The sequence below is a fragment of the Mustela lutreola genome, chromosome 1 (assembly GCF_030435805.1).
Source record: "Mustela lutreola isolate mMusLut2 chromosome 1, mMusLut2.pri, whole genome shotgun sequence".
NCBI classification, from domain to species: Eukaryota; Metazoa; Chordata; class Mammalia; order Carnivora; family Mustelidae; genus Mustela; species Mustela lutreola.
This window is the reverse complement of record NC_081290.1, coordinates 1,715,466-1,727,709: the sequence shown is the minus strand read 5'-3', so window position 1 is coordinate 1,727,709 and position 12,244 is coordinate 1,715,466. Positions and strand designations below refer to the sequence as shown.

Here is a 12,244-nt window from a genome sequence, read left to right as displayed (position 1 = left end):
AGCCATTGGAACATCTTGGTCCTGTGGAAAAACACAGTTATGTGTTTACTGATAAATTACTGATAAACTTCCTGCTTATGTGGCTGAGCTGACATGTCAAAGCATCGCTGAAGCAGCATTTTGGAAAATCAAACACACACCCTTCTCCAAAAAGAAGGGGTTGAGTTCAAGTTTAAATTTTTTGTTTGTTTGCTTCTTGCTTTTGTTCAGTTTATCTGAGATAAAATATGAAAGCGTTTAGAAACAGTTCTTCTAGTTTGGAATTTAAAATTGCTGGGAAGTCATTGTACTCATTGGATCTTCCTGTCTCTCCGGGCTGGGAGGCATTTCCAGAACCGTCCGCAGAGGTCGCGCCTAAGCGTCAGCGGATGGAGGGTGTAGGTGCCTGTCGAGCCGGCAGAGAAGCATTTCTCTGTTTTTCCATGTTTTCCTTTCCTTCGCTTTACCCCGCTCATCCCAGAGCAATCTCTCGTTCCGCACTTCGCCTGCTCCCGCCTCAGGCTTCTCAGGGGTCCGCGGGACGGACGCGCAGCTCCTTGAGCTGGAGTAAGTGATTCTTCACGTTCCTCTTGAGTAGCCCGCTGCAGACTCTCCTTATAGATCATATTCACGGATAGAAGAGATACGTTCGATGTAACAGAGAAATCGATTCAGCGTAGAGTCCTTAAATCTCGTGCTGTTTAATATGACCGGTGATGGCATACGGTGGACATCTCTTGTTTCTTCTGGTAGCAGCACCTGGCTTTTTCCTCGGATTCACCCATAGCCAACTCGGTCCTTGTGACCTTGGGCTCATGAGAGTCGTGTATCTCAGGACCAGACTGTATCTGTGTATCACTTGCATCGGAAGTGGACGTGTGGCTCAGGAAGGCTCAATCAGCGCTGGAAACTGTGCAGGAACTACTGGGATGAAGCTTCTGCTGTGGTGGGAGTAAGCCTGGAGCTGTTGGAGCCGTCGGCTGCCCGCGAAAGACACTGTCACAAAGAAGGCAAAGCTTAGAGCTGAAGGCAGAGAGCGAGACCCTGGTCCTGATAATATTGTTTGAGCCCCTCGATCTAGCTAGCCTTATGTCTAGTGGAACCGTATACGTTTCAGAAAAAAATGAGTCAATAAATTACTAGATTTACGATAGCATTTACTATCCATGAAACTGGAAAGGCCTGGAGAGCAGAATTCCCTATTACCTGGCAAATAATAGATGTGCAGTAAACATTTCTTCAAATGAACAATCCAGAATCTATCCTTGAAACAAAAATCACACAGCTACATATTTAGCAACATTGATAACACATGTTAATATTTCTTTTATATATGTAATTTAATGTTTTATATATGTTAAGATTCCTTTCTTTCTAGAAAGGCTTGATTTTATCATCAAATTACCATATTTTGGACAGGAAATGGGATAGAACTGGTTTAAAACTATTGGGAAATAATTTCTACTAATACAAGTTCTGTTTATGGTATTGCAAAAAAAATGAGATATGTGGAGAGAAATGATACTTTCCATTATACTTAAAGTTACTGACATTAAAAGCACAGATTAACTGGACGTCTGCACGGAGTATCACCATCCGGCCCCTACCAGGCCTTCTCTAGTAAACTAATCGCAATATGTAATATGTGATAATCCTGATAGACAGTTTCACTTTGTTCCCCTAACTGTCTTAGAATGGGGAAGCTACAATAAGAGAAATCATTCGTTGTTTAACTAAATATGTGTTAAGCAATTTGAGATTTCTCCTATGTCCCACCCCTGAAAAGTCCACAAATGGAAGACTAGAAACATTACTACCTGTCTCTGCTTGAACTCTCTACTGGAAGGGTCTCTTTATCCGTGGAATTCTGGATAAATAAGAATTAATTACTAAGAAAGACCAATGACTCATGGCACATACAATTTGCCATTTGAGACAAGCAGTGTTTACAGTGGGGGGAAAAGTTAGAGGCTAATCACAAAACATTATTAGAATGAAGAGTTATGTAATTAACCTCCACTCTACTTCTTCGATGGTGAGAGAGTCACATCTGAAAGGAACAGCCATGTAAAAGTGAACAAGCCAACACCATACCGTACTTCTCTGGCAACCCAGCATCTTTCCTTGCCCTCAACCAACGACAGCTTTTAATCGACAACAGGGTGGGTGAGGCTCACTCACTAGCAGGTGTGGCGTCGTGGGGGTCTCTTTCAAGGCAGCTGCCTCTGGCTTTTCCTTCTCTGACGTGGAGCTCTACCTGAACCACGTCTAACTGAAAGTTCAATGTCTAATAGCTTCTTGCCAAGAGGGTTCACCTTCAAGATGGCTGGGCTTCCTTTTACTAAAGACACTTTTAATCCTGCTTCTGCAAATCCAGACCCAAATTTACAACACAAAGCATTCTTTGTTTTTTGACTGCCTTTATGCTTCTGGTTGAGGAAGAAGTTGAGTTCTGTGACATTTTGTGGTCTGACATGTGGCGTGTTTTGCTCTTTTGTGGTAAGCAGTTACATAGTGATTCTCCGTATTGGTTTTTGAATTCTAATTACTAAGATTTTAACTTTGGAAGGCATGACAACCAGAAACTTTCTGCTTCGTATGGCCATTTTTATGAACATAACAATTTTTTGGTAAAATTCTATTTGTTTAGTTCTTCTTAATAAACTCTGCAAGCTGTTTACTAGTAGAACAGACTGGTTCTTTACCAAGAGTTTTCTGTGTCACTCTCTTATAATGACTTGCAGACTCTTCTTTTTTTATGATTGGATTGTAATTTTGACAAATAACACACTTCATGACAACTTTTTTTGAATAATTCTATTTCTGTATTAAAAGAAAAACTAATCTAATGCACAAGTTTTCACATGGAATATAAAGATGACAAAAATTATTTGTATTCGAATAATTTTTTAAAGTAATTATGTAATCTATTCTGATTTACTCAGGGAATTACTGGACAGTTTAAAAAAATCTCTTGTGACAGTTACATATATCAGATTGAAATTAATTACAATACCTAGATTTCACAGTAAGCCTCGGACCCAACGGCTCTTCTTGTATCGATTTCACCATTTCTTTATAGTATAGTCTCTGTCGTCTCTCCAAGAGTTTTCTCCTTGGAAGACCACCACCTCTTCTTTTTTAAGACGTAACTTTCAGGGTACATTCCCAGTATTCTCAATAGTTTCAAAATTTGATTGATAGTTCTCATTTTTCTTAACATTCCTTCTCCTAAGTGATTGCAATACCATTTTAAGTCACTAATCATGTATTTATCTTAACTGTCTCTAAAGACTTTATTTATTTTAGGGAGAGAGAGAGAGAGCGGGGAAGGAGCAGAGGGAGAGGGAGAGAATGTCCGGCAGACACCTTGCTCTGCGTGGAGCCCAGTGCGGGACTCGAACCCAGGACCCTGAGATCATGAGCTGGGCCAAAACCCAGAGTTGGGTGCTTAACCACCTGAGCCACCCAGGTCCCTAGAACAACCATTTTTTCCTGAAATGTTGTAGGGTGCATACTGGTCTCAATGATCCTGGCAAAAGTAACTTGAAATATTTTGTGAAAGACGCTCTGCCCATATGAATAGGAAATACATGTGCTCCTGGTATTTCTGAGTGTTCCTGCGAGGCCCGCCCGTTCTAGGGGTCTCTCGGGTCGGCCCCTCCTTTCACTGTGACGTCAGAACTAAAACGACCTGTTACCAGACAGTACGAACTGCTAGAGAAGTCCTTGAACTTCATTCAGATCACATTTTGAGCAGCATTCACTTTTCTTTCTATGTGACTTATTCCATAAGATGTATTTGCTTATTCATTAAAAATGAGCCGCAGCAATAAAAAGACCCACCTGCGATCCCACCCTCTCCACATTTTATTGCTTATATATCTAGATTTCTGCATTTTAAAATTGTCTTTTCACTTAAACTGTGGACAACTTTCCAAAATGCAGCACTCATTTACATGCATGTGCTGCCTACAGGATCTTCCCCAGCCGGACTCCGTAAGCAGAATCTGAGGTAACCCCTCCTGGCCTAAGCAGGCGTGTCTATATTTTTCTGGAGGAAGTCTCTCTTGCTTTCTGCTGAATTATCAAGATCTGTCTTCCTATATATCATGAACAAAATAATTTTGAAGCTGTTCTTTGAATTTGTGAGTCATTTTCTAATGCTGTCTCCCAAACTCAGACTCGGGCTAGATCAATAAAATTTTCCGAAGTAATTGATTCAGCCAAAAGAAATCACCAGAGAGCTTTAAGAAGGACTTCACATCAAGGAACTCTGTCGAATACCAATTACGGTATTCTGGGTCTGTCAGTAACTCGACTTTGGGATAGTGCTTGTGCCTGGTGCAGGGTAAGCCGGCAATAAATCCTGAGTGAGAAATAAAATGAAACGAGTTACATAAGAAATTCTATGTAACTAATGAATTGTTAAACACTACTTCGAAAACTAATGATGTACTATTTGCTGGCTAATTGAACATAATAATAAAAAAAATTTTAAATGAAAAGTTAAAAAAAAAAAAAGAAGTTCTAAATCTACAATTTCAGTGATGGTGCCAAAGCCCCAGGGCAATTGTGTTTTTTAAAATTTAAGTAGTGTGAGATAGGAGTGCAAACTATTTAGTAAGGTAATAATTTTATAAAATAGCCTAGAAGTAACAATATTATTATTTTTTAAGGACTTTATTTATATATTTGAGAGAGAGGGTGAGTGAGTAAGAGAGAGAGGGAGAGAGAGAAAACACCAGCCAGGGAAGGGGCAGAGAAGCAGACTCCCCACGGAGCAGGGAGCCTGACGTGGGACTCGATCCCAGGATTCAGGTCATGATCCCAGAATCAGCCAAAGGCAGATGCTCAATTGACTGAGTCACCCAGGCACACCAAGAAGCAATAATGTTATTAAAAATAAACACTTTAAAGATTTGATATGTACCTGTCATTAACACATGAACCTTCACATATACTCACTCTCCTACGTACACGTTTCAGAAAGCTCGATGAGGAGGATGTTTCAAATCTCATTTTACAGATAACAGGGACAGAGGTAAAGTAAACTGTCCTACATCACCTATGTGGCAAACGACAGAAGTTAATCAAGCTTTGAGCAACTCAGATGCCCTCTGCATCATCCTTAAAATGCACGCGGCATTCCGCAGGTGCTGGAGTATGACGACGACTTCCTGCCGCTGCTACTATGCTAAGCTTGCTGACCTGACCAAGTCAGGAAAGTCAGAAACTCTCATGTGAGTTTCTCTGTCCCGAGATGTCCTTTTTTAAGGTAAAAGGAATACCTCCCAGATTACGGGTACCAGGATGCAAACTACCTGAAATTCAGATCTATCACTGATGCTTGCCATTAGATCCAACTGACGTCTCCTTCCTCAGGGAGGATCCCTTCTCTGGCTCTGAAAATAAGGTCAATTGGGCAGTAGCAATAGTAAAATATCAAGGGAAGTAAAATGAAGTAATAGAACAGTATTAAAGCTAATATGTATATAAAACTCATGTTTTTTAAAGTAAACCATAATTCAGGAGAAAATGAGCAAACTGATAGAACATGTATTATCCAACCTAGACAACATCACAGCAGTGATAAAACCCCTGTAGCCTTAAAGAAAAAGCAACATTTCGAGGGCTGTCTGATGAGTCATCGCAACACAAGTCCAACCGGCTCTAACCTCTTAGATGATATTTTTTTCTAAGATATTGCTAACAAGCTTATGTGACTCATTCCACACCAGAGATGAACTCTGAAGAGCGTCCAGACTCCGAGAACAGCCTCTGAGCTCTGGGAGGATTAACGGGTTCTGTTGGCTGGCCTCCTCCGGAAAGGGTCATTCCGTCCAGTGACGGATACAGTATTTCTCTCAAATTTATTATCTTTCTTTTTTTTGGGGGGGGGGGTGTGTGGAAATATGGATCAACCATAAATCATAGTTGCCAGCACCACTGTAATTGCCAAAATTTCCAAGAGGACCTTCGGCACCTCGTCTCAGGTACCCCTCGGACGCTGAGGAGGGAGACCTGCGAGCAGACAGTTGCTGGGCCACAGCTGCTCAGGCTGCACGCACGCACCGTGGAGGGAGCGTGCACACAGCAGTGGTAAGAAGGCACTTCTGAGAGATTTCAGATAGGACAGGTGCAGTCCCCATGGAGAGAGGTCAGGACGCCGGTGGCAGGGAAGATATAGAAATAAAGACTCAGTCATGACGCAGCAAACCTGAGGAACTAGGAACAGAACAGGCCGCGTGTGCGATGCGGAGAGTGAGTGGTGGGTTGGTAGGCCCGTCTCTAGCTTGGTCAAGGACTCTCGGCTTGGCTGCTCCTGGGGTGATGAACTAGGCTCTCCTGAGTAAACATCGATAGAGCTTGGCTCCTCTGTTCATGTGCTCCTTCCTGTGTGTCAGTGTGCAACGTGTGCGCGTGCCCTTGAATATTCGTTCCCACGATGCAGTCAGCTCTGAAGACAGGGGCCATATGCAATCAAAAAAGCTTCTGACGTGGCATCATCCTCAAAGTTATGGGCAGCGCAAAAGCCGTGCCCTCAGAGGAACGCCATAGTACCAAGTCGGGATGAGTTCGGGAGCATCTTTCAAGTGCACGGCTGAGTCAAGGGAAAGAGACGGAGAATGTGGTCCAGGTATACAGAGGCCACAAAACGCCGTGAACAGAAGGATGTTGTACTAAAAAGGGGACATCGGACCTGAAAGAAAGGACAAACAGGAATCGGTATGAGGGGCAACTGTAAAGCAATGGACGTGGGAAGGCTCCGAGCACATGACGTCCTCGCTGGGTGGACTGGGACTTCTTCAGGGGTCAGAGGGAGAAGATGGCGCGGCACATGACCTTCGCTAGACAGAAAGGCCGACCCGGCTCCTCCTTGGGGCAATGGACGGGACATAAAGAACACAAGACCCAACTGAGCTGATAGTGCAAGATTCCGATGGTCCGACAGAAAATGAAGAGCGGGAGCGAAACCCAGGTAAGATGGCTGGGAATTGTTGAGGAGGGGTACTAGGACGAAGGAGGCAGTTGAGAGCAGCAAGGTCGGGCAGTCATCTCTCTGTCTTCACAGAATGGAGATTCTGGGCCCAAAACACACAAGGCAACGAGGGTCCCCTTCCAGAAGCTTGTTCTCATGCGACCGATTCCATTATTACAAGCCGAGGAGACAGACTAAGGGGACCACGGCTGGGGTTCCAGTCTTCGTTTCGATGCACTGCTTCTGTTTCTCCTCTCTATCTGACAACCTAGATCTTTTTGTTTGTTTTAAACTTCTCGTTCTCTTCATTTTCATGTTATCCGGGACAAGCCACATTATCTCCCTGGCTCTCGGATACTTGACCCGTTAACAGGCAACAATCCAGATCATCACTGAGGATACCTTTCCGATTTAGAATTCTATGAAACTGCAGAAGATTAATGGAGCACAACCTTAAGTAACTTTCCCCACGGATGAGAAGACCCCTGCTGGTTTTACCTAGGGACGAACAGGGGACCCAGAAGGCTTAAAGAGAACTCTGCAAGTGATTAGTTCAGTGTTGATTTACATTTTTTTTCATATTCATTAACATCTCTGATGTAGAGATGTGTCATATGACCGGTGGCATTACACCATCAAAACTGACAGCCTATTTTCCCTCTTAGCAGTTATAAAATAATGGTGTGTTACACAATTGAATTTTCCTTTAACTCTCAAATCTGGTTAAGGTCAGGATATATATAGAAACAGATCTTTCAAAGACCTAAGGCAACATTGTTTCGATGACTCCGGAGCACAGGTGGAAAGGGGACAGACAGTCTCCAAAGTCACTGTCAGTTGTCATCTCGGAAAGTCCTCCTGGACTGAAGACCGCTCCTCCACATCTTCCAGCCTGGGTCACTCTTCTGATAACTGTAAATAGGGCTCAGGGTTCTGTTGGTTGATATTTTTTTTTTTTTTTAAAGATTTTATTTATTTATTTGACAGAGAGAAACCACAAGTACACTGAGAGGCAGGCAGAGAGAGAGAGAGAGGAGGAAGCAGGCCCCCTGCTGAGCAGAGAGCCCGATGTGGGGCTCGATCCCAGGACCCCGAGATCATGACCCGAGCCGAAGGCAGCGGCTCCACCCACTGAGCCACCCAGGCGCCCCTGTTGGTTGATATTTTTATTGTATTATTATTGTTATTATTATATTTATCATCATCCTTACTATCAGTCTAGGCCAGTGTTTGTCGAACTGTAGCCTACGACCTGCTTGTGGATGATGCTGTCCACACAGTGGGTTGTCATGGCATCTTAGTAAACAAAGCAGCACAGACTGAACCAGAGTCTCATCACACCACCCACACGGGGAGCGTATGGTTTCCTGATGTGTCTACTGGTATTCACAAGGACATAGTTCACACATGTGGCTCCTGGTACATAGTTCAAGATGGATTTCTACTGTGGGCTGTGGTTAGAGAAGATCTAAAAGGCTGTTCTAACCCAGCCTCAGAGGGGGTCCTGGCCACTGCAAACAGCGGGAGCGGCCACGCAGAGGGACGCCGAGCTGGGACACCGGTCTTGGCCCTCAGAAGCAGCACATCCGCACCCCTGCCTGTCACCTGCTGGGCAAAATACAACAGCACTTCGGGTGGGCGTGGACCAGCCACTCACCAGTAAGTCTTGATGAATCCACCCTCCTTACAAGACATCTCTACGACCAGCCTTGTTCCAGAGCTTTTCCACTGGATGCCTCCCTAACCGCTTCTTATCTGATTGGTAAAATTATAGGCATTCATGACAAATCCAAAACAAAACCAAACCCTCCAATTGACATTTAACATTTGGTTACAATTTTTGCAAGGAAATTACCTGAAAGAGGTTTTACCTTGGAATATTGACTTAATGTTTACCATCCTTCAGGCTGTGCCTTCCCACGAGGAGGGTATTATCTGAGGAAGTGGATACTGTGGCCACCTCCCCTCCCGAAGTACTCGCAGCTATACATAGCCAGGACCCCCTCACAGGCGTGCGAGTGACTCGGTGTTTCCTCCGGTGCCAGGAGTGTCTGTGTTTGCCTCCCCCGCAGGCCTCCTTCCTGTACGTCACAGCAGGGGCTGCCTACGAGGCAGGAAGTGAAACCAGCAGCTGCAGTAACCAGTGGGACAGGACTGGTTTTTCCCCTACAGTCTGTCTCGGCAGCTGAACCAGTATCTTCCCGAGGGATACCCCGAGCTTAACTTCGCAGAGGGACGGACGTTCCAACGCTGCCTCTTGAACGGTCCATCCAGGGCTCCCCAAGAGAATCTCAGAGGCCCTCCTGCAACCACTTCATTTTACAAACAAGGAAACTGAGGCTGAGACAAGCCAGTGGCTGGCCCGTGTCAGGAAGTCTGTGCCTGGCAGATCTGAGATGGGCCAGTTGTCTCTCAGCGACGGTTCTGTTTCTTTGACTTAGTGCGTTCGGACTCTTTCTCGAGGTTAACTTAAATCTCCAGGAGAAGCATAATACCTGGCATGAGCATTTTAAATCTATTATCGAGTCTCCCAAGGGAAGTTTCTCCTCTTATAGAAATCCATGCTAGACAGTCAAAATTAATAATTCTAATCAATTTGGTAAGTCATATGATCTGATTTTAGATTCCTTTGCTATTTTTTTCATGTACTTCAGAAGCAAAAAAATAAAAGCCGTGTTTTCTTTCTCAAGATACGTGTGAGGAAGATCAATGGTGAGCAGATCTCGGGGCCGCATGTACATCCTATCATAGCAATTTTCTTTGTCCACTGGGAGGCTGTGAAGCAATATCATCTCCGATTTCCAATGAATACAAAAGTGATAACATGGTTTAAATATAAGGATTGAGTCACCACTACTTCCAAAGGAGCCAAAGTATTTTATTTATAAATTGGAGAATACAGAAGATCCAGAAAACGGGCGCCTTTTACAGATTCCTACCGCTGACTCTTGAACCACATAGGTTTGAACTGTGGGATCCACTTATATGCAGATTTTTCTGATAGAGTACAGAGCTGTCGATGTAGTTCCTCTTCCTTATGATTTTCTTAATAATATTTGCTTTTCTTTATTGTCAGAATATAATCTATAATACATACAACATGCAAATGTGTGTTCTTAGGCTGTTTATTTTATCAGTAAGGTTTCTGGTCAGGAGGAAGCAAATGTAGCAAAAAAAAGGCCAGCAGTTTTGGGGAAGTCACGAGTTATATACAAATGGTTGACTGTGCAGAGGGGTTAGCGCCGGGGGGGGGGGGGGGGGCAGCGCCCTTAACTCCTGGGCTGGTCAGGAGCCAACTGCATTTGGAATGGCAAAAAGAAGACAGAGTGTAAAACAAGCACGATGAGTATGAGAGGAAGAACGTTCTGACACCCGAGTAAGCCAAGGGCCTCACGTGTCTTTGATTAGTGTGTTTTCACAGAGTGCACTGTTGGGAAAGTTTCCATCTAAATGAATTCTGTCTTTTAGTTCTTATTTTTGTAAAATACATTTTGCTAGAAAAATGAACATAAGTAGTATGGTTAAAACTGACAAAATATTAAGGAAGACTTTTACAACCATCTGATAAATGAATAATTATGTTCAAAGTGTCCAAAAAAAACCCCACACCTCAAAACAGATAAATTCATAAAGTAAGTGGAAAACTGTGAATATGCCAGTATGTACAATGATCCATACATACGAACACTGAGGGACATGCATTCGACGTGTTATGTAGTAATTGAACTGCTGATGGAGATTACGTAGCACGGCGATGCATACTCATGATCTATGAAGTGGAGAGGCTACAAACTTGCATGCACCAAGTGACCGGAGTCATGTAGCTCCTCTACCGTAGGACTCTATGGGAGCAAACACACACACACAACAGTTATTTAAATGTCGCTCCTGAAAGATTTTAATTAAAAATTTTTTTTTTTTTTAATTTTACTTATTTGCCAGAGAGAGAGAGAGAGATCACAAGCAGGAGGAGAGGCAGCGGCTGATGGAGAAGTAGCTCAGTGCCGAGCAAGGAGCCTGACGTGGGACTTGATCCTAGGACCCTGGATCATGAGCTGAGCTGAAGGCAGACAACGACTGAGCCCCCAGGTGTCCCCGAAAGATTTTAATATTAATAGCAGGGATCTTTGGTAATATTTTTGAGATACTTGTTTCCTTTTTCTTTTCTTTAAAATTTCATAAAATAAGCATGAACTTGAGCTTTGAGAGCCATAAATAAATGCGTTTTGCTGCGGCGGGGAGGCTCAGTCCCCTCACTCCCGAATATCATTTTCATAGTCAAATACTAAATTTATATTCAGTAAAGCCTTCACAATTGCCTAGAATTTCCTCAAGTTATTATTAAAGCACTTCATTTTTCCTGAATTCAGCTGGCACTCTCTGTAAACAAGATCATGGCTGGGAATATAAAATAAAATAAAAACAACTGTGAGCGTCCCAATGATGTCAGAGTTCGCGGAGTTCATACCAGACTGACGGACCTGGCACCCTGAAGTCCAGGCGTTTTGTGCCTGTGCGACTCAGAGCCGACTTCCTGGCACTGGATCCATGACTTTTGCGCACAAAGCTAGTGGACTTCCAGGCCTAGCAGATTAGAGGCGAGTCTGGAGGAGGTTGGGGGTGTGGAGACGCGGCTGACAGCGACAGTGGCTGACAGGAAAGTGACACAAAGCTATAAAAAGAAAGGACCCAGATCATCCTTATATAGTTGCAGAGAAAAGTAACTTAATGAACACTGAGTAATAAAGGAAAGGCAAAATTATAACCAGAATACACTCTTAAAGAGAAGAATAAATTTTGTCTGTTTAATATGATTTCCATGGAAAACCATTACAACAAAAATATTCTTGTATTTCAGGGAATAAATCGCCAACTATATTGAATGACTCATTCGCAGATTTCAGGATAATTGTACTGTAACCCTTTCACCTTTTGCTCACTTTTCTCATCACTAGAGAACACTTGCGTCTTGGTCAGTGTTAGCCCGACGCAAGGACCATGAGGTCACCAGACCTCTGTGGGCCGACACCGTACAGACGGGAGGTGATAGTGTGGAAAGAAGAATGTGGCTACAGTGTTGACAACGTGGCTGGAACTAGAGGGTATTATGCTGAGGGAAATAAGTCAATCAATGAGAGACGATGATCATATGATCTCCCTGATATGAGGAATTTGAGAGTCAGGACTGGAGGGTCGGGGTGGGGGAAGGGAAGGAAAAATGCAACAAGACGGGATCGGGAGGGAGACAAACCCGAGAGACTCTTCATCTCAGGAAACACACTG

General features: G+C 43.5%; 1 protein-coding gene and 1 long non-coding RNA gene across 2 annotated transcripts in view; one reads left to right on the top strand and one right to left on the bottom strand.

Moving 5' to 3' along the window:
* Positions 1 to 12,244, bottom strand: part of RASGEF1B (RasGEF domain family member 1B) — a 148,018-nt gene that overhangs the window by 96,191 nt on the left and 39,583 nt on the right. The window lies entirely within an intron of this gene.
* Positions 8,118 to 12,146, top strand: LOC131819309 (uncharacterized). The gene is made up of 3 exons (XR_009349150.1): positions 8,118 to 9,560; positions 10,906 to 11,091; positions 11,820 to 12,146. It is a non-coding gene; the product is annotated as an uncharacterized LOC131819309 (long non-coding RNA).